Consider the following 22,673-nt stretch of genomic DNA (forward strand, 5'->3'; position numbering starts at 1 on the left):
ATTTGGTAGTAATATAGAATTGAAATGCCATCTGTAATTTTATTTTTCCATAAAATAATAATATGGTAAAAATTCATAGTATGAAAATTTTTCATAGATAGCATTATAAATAAATTAATTAGCTGCATTTTGGGTAGACAATCCAATTTAAAACACAATTTGCTGGTTTGGTATAGGAAACTTCCTAGTTTTATTTAATATTTTATTAAAAATGATAAATAATTAAAATGTGGAAAAGCAATTTTTGCATTGAAGTGTAAAATACTATTCACATCTGTATATATTCATGAAGTTTTAAAAAACTTCAACTACTTATAAACATAGACAAGTACCACAGGATCTCTCTCATGTGTAGAAGCTAGAAAGGTCAAACTGAAAGTGGAAAAGTAATTACTCAAGACTGGAAGGGGGAGGGAGTTGCAGGAAACTGGATAATGGACATCAAAACATGGGTCAGAGAAGTAGGTTCTAGTGTTCTATGGCATAGGAGGGTGCAGTTTATGTTATCCTGTTATGTGTTTTATGGAAACCTAGAAGAAAGGAGGTTAAAGACTCCAAACATAAAGAAATAATGAAACAGAAATACAAATTACCCTGATTTGATCAGTACATACTATATACATGTATTGAAATACCACACTATAAAATGCCACAAAAAATACCACACCATAAATATGTATAACTCTTATGTGTTAATTAAAAAGCAAAGCCCTCAGATGTCATTATGTTGACGATAATAGTTAGAAAAAACCTCATATAATTTTAAGTTTATTTTGTTTAAAATTGTCTTTAAGATGTAACTTTTACCATTAATTATCTATTAACATATGTCTTAATTAAATATGAAGTATGAAGGGGCTGTTTTAAACTAGAGAAAGAAAGAATATTTTGTCCACCAGGTGGTGCTAAAGGGCAAAGCTAAGGCAATCTGCAGCACATAAATAAAACCATCTGAGAACTTTCTGAAGAAACAGGACTGGATAGATGCCATCTTCCACTATTATCCATCAATCACAGTGGACACAAAATTTCATAACATTAACATTAGTTTATTTCATAACCATTAACATTAGTTTAAAAAACTATTTTATAATTATATCAATTGAGGTTTATACTTCTTTAACTAATTTGTCCCAGTGAACAAAAACACAAGGTATAGGAACATATTTCACGCAAATATGCAGCATAACAACTGATTTTCATGGATTTTTTTTCCATTGTTAAGATATAGAATACATAATACAGAAAACAGGGATATGTCTTCAGTTGCAATTTGAGACAAGGTGTATTCTTGTTTATCATATGTTCTGTATCATAATTAAAAAAAAAGTGCCTCCATAATTTCTAATTGTTTTGTGTTCTCAACACTGTAATTTCTTTTAACTTTAAACCATCAAAAAAAAGCAGAAGACTGTAAACAAAAATTGGTCACTTTGGCATTGTTAAAATAAAAATAATGACAGTTTATTTATTACATTATATTAAATTATTTATTCACTTAGGTGCTGAGGCTCACACCCAGGGCTTCCACATTCTAGGCAAGCATTCTGCCATCCCCAGTCCTAATAATTTAGGTTTAGATATGTGGTCACAGACAGGCAAATTAAGAACATTTAGGAAATGGCTTTATTTCACATTACAGGACTTGTTTTCTATGATATTGGCCTCCTATTTTGGAATTTCCAGCATGTGCTTTCAGGTTGGTCATGCACTACACAGGCAGGTCTGCCAAACTAAGGGAACCATTGTGTGATTTCATATTTTGCTTCTTTCATCTGTTTGTAGTAAGGTACTTGGATATGTAATCAATTTAAGATTAATTGTCTGTGTACCTTGTAGAAGCATGTGCTTCTCTAATCGTCTCCCGTCATAAAAGGATGCCTTCCTTTGACAACGGATGGTGTTTCAATGAGTGTCCAAGGAGTGTTTTACAAAGCTTAGATACCAATTAGGTGAATCCTTTGCAAGGAAAAGCGACATTTTATAAAGTTCCATACCCAAATTTTAATGCTTTGTTCATTCTCAGACAATTTTTCCTTTTCCCTTTCTTATAGAACTTTAATGTGCTCTATATACACTACCTTTTATAACAGGTTTTAAAGCTGCTTGAATTTCAAATACATAATGCATTTTTAGCATGATGAAAGCACAATTCCAACTGGGAAGGGACTGTATATTTTTAATCTTTGTATCTCCAGGAACAATGCGTGGTATTTAATGGGCTCCTAACGAAATGTTTTTTTCATTTGAATATTGTGGAGTCTTTTGCATTTTGGTCATCAAATGACATCTTTGAAAATCATGGAGACATTGCTAACTGGAACTTTGAGAATTCTTTTCCTTTCCACATACACTAAAGGTTGTCAAATGTTATCCCAGATCTGTAGGGGATTAGTGGAATTAGTTCTGGGATGGCACTCTCTGACTAGAGGAGAAACATGGATAGAACTATGGACAGCAGGAAAATAAGCCTAAAGTTACAGACAGAAGTCCTGCTCACAGACCGGGGGCAGAATAAATGATAAGTTGGGTGGAATTTGGAGTCACAATCATGCTTATATTAGAATCAATTTTCAACTTTCTATAGTCAACAACTTTTCTGGTAGGAGCAAACTTACTCCCAGGTTTATCTGATAGAAAGATTAAAGGCTTGCATCTGTTGGAGAGCTGACATCTCTAACCCCTGAGGGATAAAATGGCAACAAAGACCATGGTGATTTGGAGATGAATTAGCGCTCTAATTTCTAGAGATGTCTTAATCTTTGAGATGCAGTGCCAGGAAGACCCAAAGTACCTGTCAACCCAAATGATTCTGTTTACGCTTTTCACAGAAGAAAGAGCTTTTTATCTTTGAATTACCAAATCTGAAAATTAAGTGTAGCTTACTAGAATTCCCCTGCAATTTTCTCCCAGTAATATTAGTTGGTTAAATTATTCATGGCTTTGAAGTCTATAGATTATTGGGTACTGTTGCAGAAACAGAAGGCCTATGATGTCCTTCCTTGAAGAGGCTGAATGTAGAATGTAAACCAAATGTGTGTCCGTGCAACACAAGCTTTGACTGTGCATGTGTGTCACAGGACATTTTAATTGGTTTAGAACCTTCTGTATTAAATGTATTCTGTATATTAAGGCATTTTTACAAAATATTATTACCATTGCTATCAAAATGTCTAGACATAAAATAATACATGAAATCTTCAAATTTGAGAAGCAGTATGTAAATATTTAAGGGGTTTTTAAATAAAGGCCTATTAATCAAAGATAAAGAACTATATGCTTAGGATACACAGAAGAATTGTATGGAAATATAATGAAGTAATCAGAGGATTAAAAAATATTTTCACCAAATAATTATGACCTGTGGGATCTCAGGCAAGTGACCATAAAATGCAAGCTACTTATAGTCATGCATTGTGTATCAGAAACAATTTATTTATTTATTTTAATATATATTTTTTAGTTGTAGTTGGACATAATACCTTTATTTTATTTATTTATTTTTATGTGTGCTGAGGATCGAACTCAGTACCTCACACTTGCTAAGCAAGTGTTCTACTGCTGAGCTACAACCCCAGCCCAGAAAAAAAAAAAAAAGTTTTTTAAAGCACCAAAAAACAGACTGGCAAAATTTGGGAGTTAAGAGAATATATTCTATTCATAGTTGAAATAACAAAAAATGTAATATTTTCTGACCATTCATGACAAATGATTTTTTTTCCATAGAAACCAACTGTCAAGTTCAGAGAAATCATTATCTTTGCATTGCTGACATATGCACAGGTGAAATGGGATAGTTTAAAATTCACAAGCTGCTCCCACATATCAAGCAGAAGAGTGAACAGTACAGAAAATAGGATGAGAATTAGATACAGTCTACTTTTACATGCTGTAATTTAGCATAGTTAATTATTATTTATTGCATTGATACTTTCATACTGCCACCATCCTTAAAAGCATTATTGGAGCTCTGTAGCTCTGCTGGGTGTTGTAAGAGGGTTAAATGCCATTACGATCTGTTTAGAGCTCATGACATTAGAATTAAATTCTAGTTTCTCAGAAATTTCAGACTTATTTGCACAAATTAATTGCTGGGGAAGGAGTAGGTATAAATGAGAAGTTTATTATTAAATATTACTTTCATATTTATTTGACTAATTTTGATAGACAAATATTCTAATATTCCTACTGGCTTTATTAATGAATAAGGATATGTACAATTCTAATTGAATAAAACTGGAATAAAAAATGTGAACATTTTGTAACATCAGTGTACAGAGGTGTTTCTTGACTTGGTCACTACTGATATTTTAAGCTGAATTTCTCTGTCCTGTGAGGAGGCTGCACTGTGGATTAGGATGGTTAGCAGCATCCCTGCTACCCATTAGATGACAGTACTGCCCTTCACCATTAGGACAATCAAAGTCTTCAAACATAGGAAGCAAGATTGGCACTCAGACCCCATCTGCAGAGAGTCACCAGTTTAAACCTTCAACTATTGCCATCTTACATTCCATAAAACTGTGGTTTCCAAATCATTGTGCAGGACTAAATAATTACAAGTGGAGGAACAGAGGCAGAAATGGTATATAACAATAACTGGGTACTATAAAATTTGTTTATCTTACAGAAACATATATTAAACTATAATGGGAGAATGATTGATGACTGTGTGATTTGATTCCCAATCTCTTTACAGAAACTAAAAATATTTTAGCAACTATTAATGTGCCATAATTGAACATAATTCTACATTCTATATGAACTTTCTTAGCTATACCTATAATATATATTTTATTTAATAGGATAAAATATCATGCTTCTATGGATAAAGTGAAATAGATGTCTTGAAAGTGTCATTCAAACCTGTGCATGGAGCGTCCTATATTTTTTAATTCTTCTTGTACTTCGTTGCACTAAATTAGAGTTAAAGATTTTCATCAACATATATTTTAAGGTATATATGTATGTTGATTCATTTGTGTGAGATATAAGAGACTATAATTCCCATGTAATTTGGAATGAACAGTAGAAGAGAGAAGGTATTTTGGTAAACTCTGACACCATTTTGAGAAATAGAAGAATATTTCCTTCCTTCATTTTTTTTAAAAAATTTTTACTGTTGGTTGTTCAAAACATACATAGTTCTTGACATATCATATTTCACACTTTGATTCAAGTGGGTTATGAACTCCCATTTTTACCCGGTATATAGATTGCAGAATCACATTGGTTACACATCCACTGTTTTACATATTGCCATATTAGTGTCTGTTTTATTCTGCTGCCTTTCCTATCCTCTACTATCCCCCCTCCCCTCCCCTCCCCTCCCATCTTCTCTCTCTACCCCATCTACTGTAATTCATTTCTCCCCCCCTTTTTTTCCTTCCCTTTCCCCTCACTTCCTCTTGTATGTAATTTTGTATAACCATGAAGGTCTCCTTCCATTTCCATGCAATTTCCCTTCTCTCTCCCTTTCCCTCCCACCTCTCGACCCTGTTTAATGTTAATCTTCTTCTCATGCTCTTTGCTTTCTCTTTACTTTCATCATCAGCACCAGAATTTAGATTCCTTTTGGGGATATTTAAGATTATAATAAAAATTTTATTCAGAAATGATCAAATACAACAAAATTGTTTCAAAGTTGTGAACCCTTGTTTTTATTTTTTGAGAGGTGTTTCATGAAATTTAAATCAGAGAATGTGAAGATTCTACTAGTTAGAATTTCTTAACTTGGGATACAAAAATGAAATTCAAGACATCTGTAAGTCTTTTAAAATTGTACTTAAAACACATCTTAGATCATGGTGTACTTAAAGCTTTGTTTTTGTAGAAAGTATGCCAAGATTTCATCATATTGTCAAAGATGACCTTAAAATGTACGACAACAGTGTTCAAGGTTCACCCTAATTTGAATAGAACTTATGGAAGCACAATTTGTTGATATCATATATAAATATAGTAACACAATACCATCTAGCAATTCCACAACTGAGAATCTATTCTATATCAGTTTTTGCATGTATGCATATTATATGCACAGAAATATTATATGCACAGTTGTGCATATAATACTGAAAAACTAGAGGAAATTAAATGTTAATTGATACAGAAATAGAATATTAGAATAGAATAATAGAATAGAATAGAATATAGAATAGAAATAGAATAATAGAATAGAATATTCTCTATGTAAACTCACTGAAAAAGAGTGAGAGCTACATATACTTCTTTTCTTTTTTCTGTGTGTTTGATATTTCAAATTTTATATCATTCTTTATTCACTTATTGAGAACAAAGTGCCTGCCCCAAATGATGTTGCAGGATGGGAAATGTCAACAGTGATTCTAAAAATTGCTCTTATGAGGTTAAAATTCTAATAATAAAATATTTAGATAAATAAAATATTTGTTTATTCATATATCTAAAAGTTGAATGATTTTATAAAATGTGAAAATTATCAGTTTAGTTCCTTCTCTATTCACAAAACTATATGAGTGAAAGCCCTTACATCTGACTCATTTTGAATTTTTTTGCATTGTTAAGACTGCAGTAGCTCAATAATATAAACTACAGCCTGTCCTGAGGACATTGAAAGGAACTCTATAAGATTCACTACCTTTTCCTCTGCATTTTACATTTCAGAAAACCATATACTATTCTTTTAAATTCTAGGGAATCCAGCTACAGGCTGTAGAAAGAGGTGCACGACAGTGGTTTAAAGTGAATATCTTAAATTTGTCCCCTCAAAAAGTGACTTTTGCTTTAACAATTATTTAATGGAATATAATACACATGTAAGAAAGCAAACAGATCTAGACTTATATCTGAAATGTCACTAGAAGCATTAGACTTTAGGTTTTCTTTAGCAACTAACTATCCTCACATTCTTTTGTCCTGAGGAGCTGAGATTCCCACACATTCCTCTCACAATGGGATCCCTATGTTACCAAGTCCTCAAAATCATCATTCCTAAGAGATGAGTTTTTAGCTACACTCTGGGGTCTATGCTAGCATGCCAACACACAGGTCCTTAAGTGGTGACAAATTTAAATAACAACACACAAATATACTTCATGCTTTGTGTTTGGGTCAGGGAAAAGAATGAATTCAACTAAACATTTTAAATTTTGTATGCATAAAGAACAGCAATTTATATTTTGTTTCAAAGTGGACTTTCACAGTATAAGGGAGAAGGAGACATGAGTGAATTTTTCTTTATAGTACACATTTTGTTTGTAATAAAATTGAAAAATATATGTAATTGATAACTTTCATTGATGGAAGTTCATAAATTTGACAATTTCTGCTATCATACCTCCAAGTATTAAGGACTTGATGCTATGTGTTTAAGATGTTCATAGAGGGATAGTTTTCCATTCAATTAGCCAATACAATGAAAATAATCAGTAAAATAATATTTCCCTTATTCTCACATCCCCCCAATTTAATTTCTTGGATTAGTTCTTGCATTGTTTGTATCTAAACCTTGAAGACATTATTTGAGAACTAACTTACTAAAGAAGTAGGTGGAAGAAACCAAAATATGAATACTCTCCCAAGGTTAAAATAATGTAAAGGAAACATGAATATATTTAATCTGCATTACTCTGAACATTTTCTAGCATGAAAGGCCAGGTTTAACTACTTATAGAATATTAATTCTATTTAAATGGACAGAAGTTACACTTTTATGTGCATTTTGCCACATAAGTTGCATTGAAATTGTGAAGACAATTCAATTATTTGAGCAAGAAGAATAATAGCATTACAGTATTCATGAAAACACTATCAACAGGAAGGCAAGCACAGTGTTTCACAAAAGACTTTAATTGCATCATCTGAAGTAATGGAAACTTTTAGAAATTAAACAAGACTCTGCAGAAAGAGTTCATCATTATTGTGAGATTATTAAATTTGTTTTTTGTGAATAATTTAATGCCATGACAACAAAAAGACCTTTTGATATGAGAAAATCAAAGCTGCCCTTGATAGCACTTCCAAACCCCTAAACAACAAATTCCTAATAGCATTAATATTCCTCAAAATGACTTAGGAAAAAAAAATTGTAAAATTTTTAGCCAATAAGATCATCATTGTCTGAACATATAATATCTTCCAATAATAGCTTGTGTTAATTGTATTGCTTTAGCATTTAAAGTAATAATCAACAGTATTAGAATGACAGAGAAATTTACTTTATTCTTGAAGTAGCAAATATCCATGGATAATGAGTTAATTGTTAGGGCTACTGAATGATCAGAGATTTCTGCTCCTGGATTGGTTGACTGATCATGTCCTGAATGCTAGTTTCTGGTATTTTCCACATTAACATTTTCCACATTTTCACTAACTTGTTAGTGAAGAATGTTTTTATAGGTTGAAATAGCTTGTTCCTGTTTTCTTCATAAGCTTCCCAATTAGCATTGTCTAGGTCTCCTGAGGATGTAGATTTGTGCAAACAAACATAGTAAATAAAGGTTAAAAGCTATTTAATAAGTTTTTCCACATGTTTGGTGCAGCTTACTGGCTTATTTTCAAGATGTAGATTTGTGTAAATTCCATGCTTTTAATTGACAGCTCCCAGAGGGGTTGCAATATAAGTTAAGGTCATAGGAAGAAAATTATGTTCCTATGGCATTTTTCTCCTTCTTTAAAAACCAACCTCAACTTACTAGAAAACTGAATTTGAGGAAGAAAGAGAAATACGAACATTTCTCCAATATAAATTCTCAAAACAGTTTAAAACCACAGGAAAGAGAAAATTTAAATATTAAACAGTTGTGTACACTTAGGAAATTCAGTCTATTCTGTTTTATGAAGCTGACATCATTTCCCTGTTTTAAAAGATCTTATATAGCTTCATGGACTGAGTAGGCATGGAGAACCAAACCCATTGTAGCCTGTCCACAATGGAAGCTCAGTGGGGGTAACTCTGGATGCATGAACTTAGACAATACTGACACCTATTAATATTTTAACAATAACTTTTCATATATTCCATTTTCCCTGACAGTCATTATCCTTAATTGATGAGTGGGAGGAAAGGTGGGGAAGAGAACAAGATAATTTAGGAAAGCACTAGAGATGAGAAATATAGAAAGCTGTATTGAAAGGTAGCTTTATCGTTTCTAAAGGTGTCAGAATGGAGAAATGTTACAAAGATCTGTGATATCTGCAAGTGAAGTTCCCTCCAGCTTTGAAACCTTTTCTTATTCCCAAAGGTTTAAAATCTCTCCAAATGCCATCTTACAGCATCAGAGGTCAACTATATAAGTTTTAAATGTAGTATATTTATTTATACTGCAATTTAGGAATGGGTTTAATGCCCCTCCCCTGAAGAATTCTTGGAAACCTTGCTATCATTGAACAAAAATACCCAATAAGGATATCCGGTAAATAAATGCTCCATCTTCTTTGTTTATTATTTAGGGAACAAAATTCCGTGAGTTGTAGAAAATGCAAAAATATACCTCTTGGGCTGGGTTTTGTGGCTCAGTGGCACAGGGCTTGCCTCGTATGTGTGAGGCACTGGGTTCGATTCTCAGCACCACATTCACATAAATAAAATAAAGGTCCTTCTACAACTAAAAAAAAAAAAAAAAAAAAATGCACCTTTCAGACCCCTAACTGCAGAAAGCATGACTTCTGCATTCTTTCTATCAACAGGACTGTGCTAGAGTCACATTTCCCCCCAGCGATTCCCAGCTAAGGACAGTACAAAAGGCACATTAAAGATGGCAAATTTGTGGGAGATCAGTTACCCCTGTGAGTGTTGGCCATGGCTTACCAATTCTTTGATGCCTTGATGAACCTTCCTGAGACTGCATGACAGTCTGGGATGCTTTTGCTCAATATTCCACTCAGGGTTACATTTACTTTGTAGTCTAATGATTTCCCAGCATCCCCAGTACCTCCCCCCTTTTTCTCACATTGGTGTTTCTCTTACTCAATTTTTGCATATTGATCCATTTGACACCTGCTTCTCAGCAGGTCAGTGTGAAGAAAGGTCAGAGGAGCCCTTGTACCCTGTTAGTAATCTGAACTGGAATAGTCATCATGGAAAATAGCATGGAGGTTCCACAAAAAATTTAAAATAGAGCTACCACATAATCCATCAATCTCACTCTGGGAGTACATTCAAAAGACATGAAATCAAGTGCACGCCTGTAATCCCAGTGGCTTGGAAGGCTGAGACAGGAGGATCGTGAGTTCAAAGCCAGCCTCAGTAAAAGCAAGGTATTAAGAAACTCGTGAGACCCTGTCTCTAAATAAAATACAAAAAGAAGCTGAGGATGTGGCTTAGTGGTCCAGGGCCCCTGAGTTAAATGCCTGGAACTCCCAGCCAGAAAAAGACATGAAATCACTATTTGTAATCCCATGTTCATTGCAGCATTATTCATAATATTTGAAATATGGAACCAACCTAAGAGTAATTGATTGGTAAATGGATAAAGAAATTGTGGTAGATATATATATATATACACACACACACACACACACACACACACACATATATATATATATATATATATATATATATATATATACACATGCTGTTATTATTCGGCCTTTAAAAGGGGATCTTTCCTCAACAACACAAGTAACCTGGTGTACATGAATCTAAGTGAAATAAGCCAAACAAAGAAAGACAAATACTCACTCACTATAGTCATGTAGTGTGAATATGTCTAGATACCTAAAGTATAGCATGATAATTATAGATAATAATTCTATATTTAAAATAATGTAATACTATATTGTATATTGGAGATTGCAGAAAGTAGATCTCATGTACTCTCATCAGACACAAAAATATTAATGTAAAGAGATGAGTATGTTTGCTTGCTTGACTACAATAGTAATCATTTCACTAAGTATATATGTATCAAGACCTCATGTTGTACATCTTAAATATTTACAATAAAAATGAAATTGAATAAAACTAAAAATGCATTAGAACAATAACTAATAATAATGGAGGTATTACAGTGTTTCATAGTTTGTAATATTCTAATACACACATTGTACATTTATTTTGCATTTGGGCTTCACAAAAGTCCTGTATGATGAGCAAAGAAACCTGCAAGATGAGCAAATATTATGACACTTCATTTTACTCGTAACAAAGTGTTCACTCTACAAAGCCAAGAGAATAAGCCAACATTATCAAGCTAGTACATGATAGAGCCATGGCTCAAAATTAATTTTTGAATCTAATTCTTACCACTATTAAATATACAGAAAATTATTTCACATTCTCAATTAATTTTATATTATGATGTTTTAAGAATACTACTTGAAAAGTATTAAAAAGCTTTCCATGTTTAGATTTAAATATTTTTAAAAACTTATAGATGCAAGAACTTAGAAAGAAAATAAACTATTGCATTTAATCACCTTTCTTTGAATGGGATGCTATGTAGCAATTGAGCACTTATTGCCAGGAAACACAAGTCCTGTCCAAGAAAGTTCATCTAGTTAGCAACATAAAATAGCAGGTATCTTTGAGATCAGGAGGCAGATGGCTAAGAAAGGCTCTTTAAAGTGAAAAAAGCACCCAGGCATCAGGCAGAGTAGCCCTTTATGCATTTCTTTTTTTTATTTTTTATTTTTTTATTGGTTGTTCAAAACATTACAAAGCTCTTGACATATCATATTTCATACATTAGATTCAAGTGGGTTATGAACTCCCATTTTTACCCCATATACAAATTGCAGAATCATATTGGTTACACATCCACATTTTTACATAATGCCATACTAATAACTGTTGTATTCTGCTACCTTTCCTATCCTCTACTATCCCCCCACCCCTCCCCTCCCATCTTCTCTCTCTACCCCATCTACTACAATTCATTTCTCTCCTTGTTTTTTTCCCATTCCCCTCACAACCTCTTATATGTAATTTTGTATAACAATGAGGGTCTCCTTTCATTTCCACGCAATTTCCCTTTTCTTTCCCTTTCCCTCCCACCTCATGTCTCTGTTTAATGTTAATCTTTTCCTCCTGCTCTTCCTCCCTGCTCTGTTCTTAGTTGCTCTCATTATATCAAAGAAGACATTTGGCATTTGTTTTTTAGGGATTGGCTAGCTTCACTTAGCATAATCTGCTCTAATGCCATCCATTTCCCTGCAAATTCCATGATTTTGTCATTTTTTAGTGCAGAGTAATAAATGTATAAATGCCACATTTTTTTTTATCCATTCATCTATTGAAGGGCATCTGGGTTGGTTCCACAGTCTAGCTATTGTGAATTGTGCTGCTATGAACATCGATGTGGCAGTATCCCTGTAGTACGCTCTTTTAAGGTCTTCAGGGAATAGTCCGAGAAGGGCAATAGCTGGGTCAAATGGTGGTTCCATTCCCAGCTTTCCCAGGAATCTCCATACTGCTTTCCAAATTGGCTGCACCAATTTGCAGTCCCACCAGCAATGTACAAGTGTACCCCTTTCCCCACATCCTCGCCAACACTTGTTGTTGTTTGACTTCATAATGGCTGCTAATACCTAGAAATGTAGAGGTAGCACAGTAGCTTGTCCTCCAAGGAAAGTGTACTGAACAACTTAAATGACAAGATTGGTGTTCAACTCAGGTGCTTCTACCTTCAAAGCATGCTATCTTTCCCTGTCATCAAAAATATTTCTCACAGTTATGAATTTTAAATAAATTGAAAATTTATGTCCATACAAAAACCTGCACAAGAATATTTATTTATTTAAACTTTGTTCATAATTGCCCAGACTGGGAAGCAACCAATTTGTCCTTCGATAAGTGAATGGGTAACAAACTAGTTCATCCAGAAATGTAATATCATTCAGAAATAAAAGGAAATTGACTAACAAGTCATAAAAAGACATGGAAGAATCTTAAATGACTATTGCTAAGTGAAAGAAGTCAATCTGAAAAGGCTATATTTGGTATAATCCTAGATATAAAACATTCTGGAAAAGGCAAAACCATGCAGAAAGGAAAAGGGTCAGAGGTTGTCAGAGGCTCAAGGAAGGAAGGAGGCATTAGATGGAACACGGAATTTCTTTATTAGAACAGTGAAATTATTCTCATGCAATAATGTGAATATATATTATTAGATATATGACCAAAAACATAAGAGATGTTAAAACCAAAGGGGAAAACTACTATGAACTATGGATTTTATTCAATAATAGTGAATCTATGTTGGATTATCAGTTGTAACAAATGCACTAGTCTATAGAAAGCTATTAATAATAGGGAAAACCAGGCATGGGTGGGAAGGTAGAATAAGTATGTAAGAACTCTCTATTATCCATTCAGTTTTCTATAAGCTTAGAACAAAACAGATAACACAAATAGTTGATTAAATTTTAAAACTAACATGTACAATTTCTTCAGTCTATGAACTATGTTTTATATTTAGATAGTCTCATCTAAATTCTCTTGGTTTAGCTGCAGGGAAGGACAAAAACATCTTCAAGGGAAAATTTTGGCCTTCATCAGCATGGTGTTCCCAGTCTCTAGGCTGACTCTGCAAGTGCTGACTTTTTCAACACATCAAGACCTCTGAGGAACTGAGGGTCCTGTACGACTGTGCTGCAGGTTGGCAACTGCTGTTTTATGATTATGTTTTCCACATATTCCCAGTCCCACTGAGGTGCTAATACATTTGCTTCATCTTTCCATTTAGAAGAGACAATGTCTTTGATAATTTGTTCATGGTTACTGCTTAGGGAGATAATGGCACTCAATATTCCCCTAACTGAATGTTATAATATTACCTCCTTGGCTCTGCTATTTTTAACAACTTTTAAAAGGCAATGGTGTCATTTAGGTTAAAAAAAGTTCACTGTTCCTACACATTCAAAGAATACCAGATTATAGACATGAGCTGTTAAGAACCCCATCAGGGCCTCAGTTGGTGTCATATATTGTGTTGATGAATCTCATCTGCAGTCTATAATAGAAAGAACTCCTAAAGCTTCCCCCAGGAAGTGATTAATTGGAAAACCAAACAAAGTAGAAAAGACTGAAATTCTTCGACTGTGTTACTGTCTGAAACCCAATGGTAATTTTCAGGTTAGTTCCCTGTAAAGAGTCCTATAAAAATATGCTCCAAGAGAATGTTTCCAGTAACAATTCTACTTCTCAGTGTGTTTAGAATAGATGATGAGAAATGAAGGAGAATGAAGGAAAATCGATGCAGAAGAAAACCCAAGTTAAAATCATATCATCGTTCGGCCATGGTGGCTGAGGATCCGTGATTGCAACAGATGGAAATGCAGCAAAAAGGAAGTTTTGGGGATGATACTTGGAAAACACTTAAACAGAAGTTAAATAAATTTGAACTTCGTCTCACAAAAAATGTGGACGTAATAAAATGGATTTGGGTTAATTCTTAGGATGGCAGTGAAGTGGTCAAATTTTTGCTCTTGAAATTATCTTTGGCAGAAGCCTGGAGAACAACCAGTTGAAGAAGGGATGAGGGGCAGGTAACCTTGCTAGAAAATGAAAATGTTGAGAAGGTTATATCATCATAGTGAACTAGGGCATTGGGAATGAGTAAGAGGAGGCCCAGTGAAAAAGAGACAGGAGCCATTTCCAAGGTGGAATCAATTTGGATTTCAGTCAGTTTGCTGCTTTCTGCAACTATAAAGTTCACATTTCCCCACGTAGCTAAGTATACTGCTCACATGAAGAACAGCTAATGCTCAGTCTCTGTGGAAGCATAACATATACTACGTGTGAAATCACACACTCACTAGGCAAATAGGAAGGCTGTCTTTTTGTGTTAGCTCTTTGGAAATGCTTGAGACTAAATAAGCAGAACAGTCCAAAGCAAATATTAGCTCTGGTGGTGTTAGGTGCTGGATTTCTAAATGCAAATTGTTAATGCAAAATGCATTTTTGGCTTTAACACGTGTAAGCCCTTTTTGCTATTTACTACAAATTATAGGAAGAGAAAAACTCATAGCTAGAACATAAATGGTTCTAAAGAAATATGACTTTTTAAAGCTTTGTGCTTAACAAATGGAGCTTTGACAAAGCACAAAAGTAAAATGTACAAAAAAAAAAATGCCTAGAATGTTGTGCTTTAGAGTCACTATAATTTTTCCTCTTTTAAATACATTTGGGACTCCAGAAGTGTTCTGAAAACAATGATGAATGAATCAAGGATCCCGTGCAAAGCTCTGATGCCAAGTGCAAAGTCATTGTGCTACTACTGTTTTAATATTCTAACTCAAAGTGACAGTGTGACTGAAGATAGTTGCCAAAGACAATTGCTACCTCTGGTTGTTAGTGAATTTTCAGTGTTGACTTGACACTCACTGCATCCCATATAGGTTGAGAGTAGAAAATTTACTTATCTTCAAAATATCTCTCTTGAAAGTTACTGGTAGCTGGAAGTTAGCAGTCTTTGGTGTTTTTATCTTTTCCCCCTACTGTACAAAGGGTAATTGAGTAAACTGTGCTTTAGTCTGCTGGGAAGTCAATCTATCCAACCAACCTGCAGCTGCTTGGCTGACAGCCTTTCTCCTGTTCAGTTGATTTTGTGTACTCTCCTTAAATGCCCTGACTCTGGGAAACAATTTCCAAAAGCATGGGCTCACACCCCAGGACCATGCACAACCCAGGTTGGCATTCTTGAAATGTTGTCTGCCACTGAGTTTGAAAAGTGGACAACAAGACATCTTTATTAAATATGCAGCATAGACGATCAGTTGTATAACTCACAGTTCAAAGAAAACTGGTATAGGAGAGTAGATACACAAGTTCTTATTCCATTTTTACCTCTAAATCCTGTGACCCTGCTTTTCTGTGCCTCTATTTATTTATGTATAATATTATATAACACAAAGCTCAAATATCCTTGGATTCACATTTCCCCAGTATGACAATCACAGACAGTTAATTTTCAGTCAGGATCTAAAACCCTATTATTTTTATGTTGTGCATGGCAAAAGCTTTAAAAAAGAGAGATAATATGTCAGATTCCTTATTTTCATTTTATAAGTTGCTGTTAGAGTTTCCAATGAATATTTTAGTAATTTGATATTGAACAAACTTTGGTTTCTAACTATTTAACTTGTGATAAATGTTTTTAGGTGTAACTTAGGCTTTCTTTAGAATGGCTACCACTCTAAAGAATCACTCAACATTTTTATTATATTTCCTCAACATGTAATATGTTTTAAGTATCGGCATGTACCATGCTGTATATTATTCAATAGCACCATAATAATAAGCTCATGAGTCTAGCAACTATCTGCAGGAAATTCTTACTATCATTTTGTTTAAATATAGAACAAGATGAATACAATTTTCTCTCAATTACTTCTATTCTGTATAATAAAATATTAACTGCATTTCAAAACTAGAATAATATTTCCTATATTCAAGATCATACAGATATAATGTTCCCAGTATTGGACATCTAGCCTGTTATGTGCCTTTTGGATTTTCAAGTTTTAGTTCTTTTAGATGAAAAAATTTGGAGCATGCTGCATGCTCCTCTGACATCAAATCAAGTTATACGATAACATCTAACATTTTTATAGGGCTTAAAACTGCACTTTCAATGTATATCACCACTTAAAGCAAATATTATTTGGAATGTAAATGAGCCTTTCCTTGATAACTCAGTCATTTTTTATAAGTATATATATATTATGCTGTAGTCCCATGAAGATCTCAGGAACTATTGAAGCAAGGGATCCTATTTGCCAGTGTACCAAAGAGCCCTGCCCTAACAGGATTTTGGAATCCCTGTGTTTTGTCTGAACCAATTTGATTATCTTTTCTCTTGCCGTTCCTGTCAATTGTCAGTCATTCTCGCTAATGATAACAGCTCCCAGTTGCACAGCACTGTAGGGCCTACAAGGCACTTTCCCATACATGGCTCCATTTTATGAACACCTCATAGTCCCTTCCCAATTTGCCTCTAAAGTGCCAGGCCTTTGAAAACAAGATAATCACACTTAAAAAGAGATTCTATTTAAAGAGTAAACAGTTTTGAGTGAGGGGCCTAAGGAGTTTTCTTAGAATAAGGTTTAGTTTGTAGACATTAGCATTTATTTTGGCTGCTCAGAAACTTTGTATTTACCAAGTCCTCTTAGCTGGGCTCTCAGTGATTGAGATTGGCAGATAACAGGACTCTGACTTTATGAAATATTTTTGTTATAATGCTTTTGTAAGAAAATGTCTAGTAACTTGGAGACATTGTGCATTCAAATGAGAAATGACTTTAGAGATTATTTAATGCAGGTCACTCATCATTTAATGAAGAAGACTGAAGACCAGAGAATCTTAAATGTTCACATCAGAACTGAGATAAAGAAAAGATTCCTCATTTCTCCAAGCATACACTTTTTTCTAAATAGTCTTGGTATTTTTAAGTACCACTTTACCTGGAGGATATATACCCCAAACCCCAAATGGATACCTGGAACTGTAGATAAGTACCAAATCCTATATGTAATGTTTCTTCCTATACATACACATCTATGATAAAGTTTAATTTATAAATCAGGCATATTAAGAGATTAGCAATAACATAATAAAATTGAACTGTTACAACAATGTACTGTAATAACATTGTTATCATCATTACTGTTGTGAAAAGAGTCCATTATTAAGTAAACTGTTAGTTGAACACAAATACCATGATAACCATGCAACAAGAGCAGATCTGATAACCCAGACAGGTACCACTTAATAAATGGGCAAGTGGTACATACAGTGTGGACATGCTAGAAAATGGGATGATTCATGTTGTGAGTTGAGATAGAGCAGGGTGACCTGAGATTTCATTACCCTGTTAGAATAATATACAATTTAAAAGTTATTGTTCATTTCTAAAAATTTCTATTTAATACTTTTGAAACACTTGTTCACCACAAATAACACAAACTGTGAAAAAATAAACAATAAATAAGTGGGAAGTATTATACTGAATTTTGGAAGTTTGGCACAGATGATAAGATGAAGAGACTACATTTCAAGTGCGTGTACTGTAACATGCTATGAAGCACATAATAGAAAGATTATCTTTCCCATCATTAAGTTGTAAATATTCTATCAGTATTTGCTAGCTTCTAAAGTTGGAGAGGAAATGTTTTGAGACAGAAATTGATTTTTTAAAATGTCATCTAACCACCCACAACACACAAAACTTGCATCTAGAGAATACAGAACTCTAAAAAAGGGAAAAGAGAGGAAGGAGGGAAGAAGGCAGGAAGGAAGATTGGAAGAAAAGTTAGTCATCCTTCACATATTAATATTAAGGAATTTGACACTTTTTTTCTGTGTGTGTGTTTCAATAATTTTCAACTATCCTGATATAACCTATAATTAGTGTAAGGTTTAGCCAACAATTACAGTTTTCTTGCAGCAAGACAAGCAACTGGCCAGTTTTATTTTAAATGGTGGTGTGACTAAAAAGGCCTGTAATTTTGTCAAATATGCCATTTTCAACTAACCAACCTATTTGGCATTCAAATAAGGGTCAACTTTGACTTGCTATCTAATTCTTGGGAGCCCAGAATAGGAAGAAAATGGTTGCCCCTTATACTCCTTTTTGCATTGTCTTATTTATCAAATGCCCACACTGGAACAAAAGGAAAATGGAGCAAATATCTCAACTTATATTTAATTTTAACAAAGAACATGTATTGAAATAAAACAAATCTATATATCTCACTTTATTAAAGCCAGATTTTTAGCTCTTTATTGCCTAACAACTTTGCTCCATGTTGTCCCTTAACAAACAAAAAGTGAAGGGGACTTTTTCCCTTGGTTAGGAGAAATTGCTTTAATATTTGCAGATTGACTCTCCTGACATATTCTTGATGATTCATCTATTTAACAGAGGAGTAGGCTTCTGGAGAAGAAATTCTATTCTCAAATAACATGGGAACTATGGCGACAAACCATGTAGAACATTTAAGAAATAAACTAGGAGATTTTAATCGATATGAACCCTGAACAAAACCTGTAGAAGGACCCTGAGGAGACTGCCAAGAGGAGGTAATGAAGAGCACACTGACCTTCTACAAATAAGTTCTGAAAACAAAGAGGCTGTTAGGTAAAGTAATTTAAATAAGAGAAGAGGGCAGGTGTTATAGAAGTTTAAAGGGACCAGTGTTCATTAAGGGTATAGCAATTCCAGAAATCCAATTGCAGTTCTCCCTGAGGATTCCTAGAATTAATTGGATGTACAATGAGGGAGAATGTAGAATAAAGAGGTATTCATATTTGACTTTAAATAGTACTAGGCAAGCTGTCAGTTTTTTTTCTAGAAGTCACTTCAACTTTCTCCCCAAAGACCATGAGAAAAGCGCTTGGTTTTATTTGCCATCCCTACTAATGTTTACCTTACTTAATGATTTGCCTTTAAGCTCAATAGACCAATAACATCAAACAACTATCTCTCCACCCCCAGAAGATTTTAATCAATAAACAGAAATTAAATTGGTAGGTAAAGGAGAGACATGAACTGATTTATAGAACACATTTTTAAGGCAGAAAAACAAGTTTCTTTTCTCTGACAAAATAGGATTAAAGGAATCCTCTATACGTGATTAGAAATAAAAAGCCATGTTAAAGTTATATAAGATTTTTGGCCTAGAGTTTGGAAAGAAATCATAAAACAAAACAAATCTCTGGGTCCACATACTTTCTATATTCTCTTTTTAGATATAATTTGATATTATAGTCTGATCTTTTGACTTGATGTCAAACTACCTGTAAAATTTTGGTTTTTTCTTACCTAAAGTTACCTAAATAGCTTGTAGAGTGTATGAAATACATGTACATTTAAAATCATTTTCTAGTTCTCAGAAATGGGATCTCTTTTCAAAATGGGTTTGAAGAATTCTAATTTTCTGGCTTAAATAGTTATTTGAGCATTATTTCTACTTGGCTGGTACATTTTAATCACTTTTATGAACTTGGAAATAATCTACTATTATTTGTAGTGTTATAATTATTGCCATTCATTGCCTAAAGAAAAATGAGGTAAATTGCATCCTTCCTATTCCTGAATATATACATCATTTTGAACATATATCAATTAAATAAATAAAATCCTGAAAAACATGGATATTTCTCCAAAATACTGGAGAAATTGTTTAATTCTATTTCAGTAGTTTGTGAGAGAAATAAATCTATCTGGACAAATACCTCAGGCATCATATGATATCCTACGGTGTGTTCTTGCATCGCAGAATACAATGAAGATTTAATCATGGGTCATCTTAATTGTCAAGCTGAATTCTGTATTTGAAGTTTTGTTTCATTACTAGATCATTCTGTGCCTCTCTGCATGTTTTGATATTGGGTTCATTTATTGCTTTCCTAAACATTCCCTTGCTATTCTTTACCAAAGAATAGAGTGGAGCTCCAAGCACAAAACACTGAACTAGAAAAAGCAGGATACTACTAGAATCTTCACTAATGGAATGTAAATAATACCTTACATCACATTGGTCACATTATAGTGAGACAGGTAAAAAAATTATACTATGAATAATTAAAAAATACAAACATTCAGCAAGATGGTAACAGATTATCCAGCATAAGAAAAACTGCACTTTGATTATTCTTCTCTATTTATTATTGAGACCCATCTTGAATTTCTTAACACAGTAGTCAAATATTTAGTCTTCAGAATACTTCCCAGTATATTAATATTTCCCATTTTAGTTTGTCCAAAAAGTATATGACAGAGAGGCAAAATATTATCTGTGGTAGGAAAGAAAATTCACGTTTGTTCCGGCTTTGAACCCTGGCACAATGACTTTCTACTTTGTTACCTTCAATATATTTTTAACCTCTGTATCTCTCTACTACAAAAACTACAAAATGGGAATGATTGGACCTAACTCTCATATTTAAGTAGATAATGAATGTAGGGTTATTAGTCACCCTGACACACGATAGGTGCTTCACAAAGGATAATCCAATCTCCTCTTTCAAACAATAAGACTCAACAAATTTTGTTGGACAACATAATGGTTCAATGACTATATCCTCCCAATGAAAAACTAGTCCATAGCCTGCCAAGGATGAATGCTCTTGTGGTGACAGCAGTACAGGATATTTGAAACTACAAATGTCACTGCAAAGTCTTGATAGGTAATTTTTATGCTATGAAGAAAGTAGAAAATAGCAGAGCATTCAAGCACATTTGTTTTTAAAGCAATTTTATTTGCTAACAATCTTTGCTGTTTTCACTAAAGTACAAAAATGAGGATAACTACAACACAACACATTTTCAAGGAAGGTATTTTCTCTGATGAAAATTACATGTATTATATATGTCAAGTAAGTAAATTGTAGTGGTGGCCCATACAGAAATATATAACAGATTCAAAAACAAAGAGCTTAAAGGAAATTCTTATCATCTTAATATCTGTGGAATGCTTCTATTCCTCTAAGACAAGGAGTCCTCTGTCTAGAGAGAAGTAATTTCTTATCTTCAATATATTTGTGTTCTTTTTAAAGTTGTCTTTTATAATAAGAATCTTTTACTGTTGTTTAAAAAAATCAAGAAAACACCCTCATGGTTTTCTGGGTATAGGTGAGAAGCACACTTTACACGGATTTTAAAGTTTAATCTACTAAGCACAGTTAGAAAGCAGGAATATAGTGAAGGAAGAGATGGAAAAATTCTATTCAGTGCTTTCCATGTTTGAGGGCTAAACTTGACTATACTTTTTTCATTACCCCTTCTTCCCTCATTCCTATACTTCTTGCCATGCATGTGCAAATAGGCGTGCGCGTGCGTGTGCGCACATGCGTGCGCGCGCACACACACACACATTTTAACTTGACAACCAGAACATCTAACTGTACTGGACAAGTGAGAAATAATCTTATCAGGCTGGAACTCTTCTATTAATAATAAATTACCTCACAATTTTACTTAAAGATAATCTTATCTTCTTCAGTCACTCTGCTCTGTTAATGTGCTTAACACCAAGAATGTCAAAAGACCTTTCAGAACATGGTGAATGAGAGGGGCATGCTGAGCAATTTCTGTGGTGACTGCCACTCCAAGTCCAGAAAACCCAAGGACATGAAGGGGGGTGCTGTGAGGTAGAATTCCATTCTCCAGTGACTGAGGAGGGCAGAAGGCTTTTTTTTTTATAAAGCTCCTTAGTGCCAGAGTTTAAAGTATTAATTTCCTTTTCCTTTTCCTCCATCCTTTTCCCCATCTTCCTCTCCTTCTTTGTACGCACAAAATAAGAAGCAAAGCTTTCTGTAAATTCTTGGAATAGAAAAGGCATTTTTTTTGGAATAGCTATGAATCTAATTTGAATGGCATTGAGACAATGACACAGAATACTGTTATATAATGAGGCTACGCTAATAGAGTTGTAGCTCCATGTAGATTGAAAGCATCGGCTATAACATTGTTCTTCTAATTTGCAAATCCAAGATATTTTCTCTTTTATAAATGTTACTTAATGTTAAGAAATATTAGGTATTGTGGAAATTTAATATTGACATATCAATATTGCAAAAGTGTAGAAAACATTTTCTGATCATATTTGTCCTTCTCATAGGTCCTCAAGCTTTTCTGGTAACAGAAAACAAACAAACAAAACAAAAAACAGTGAGCATTTAAAAAATCCACATATTTCCAAAGAGACTTAAAGAGAAGCTGTCAGCACTTCCACTAAGCATTTGATGC

At 33.7% G+C, this 22,673-nt stretch overlaps 1 protein-coding gene across 2 annotated transcripts in view; it reads right to left on the reverse strand.

Moving 5' to 3' along the window:
• Alcam (activated leukocyte cell adhesion molecule) overlaps window positions 1-22,673 on the reverse strand; it is a 190,548-nt gene that overhangs the window by 45,026 nt on the left and 122,849 nt on the right. The window lies entirely within an intron of this gene.

This window comes from Callospermophilus lateralis, chromosome 10 (assembly GCF_048772815.1).
Source record: "Callospermophilus lateralis isolate mCalLat2 chromosome 10, mCalLat2.hap1, whole genome shotgun sequence".
NCBI classification, from domain to species: domain Eukaryota; kingdom Metazoa; phylum Chordata; class Mammalia; order Rodentia; family Sciuridae; genus Callospermophilus; species Callospermophilus lateralis.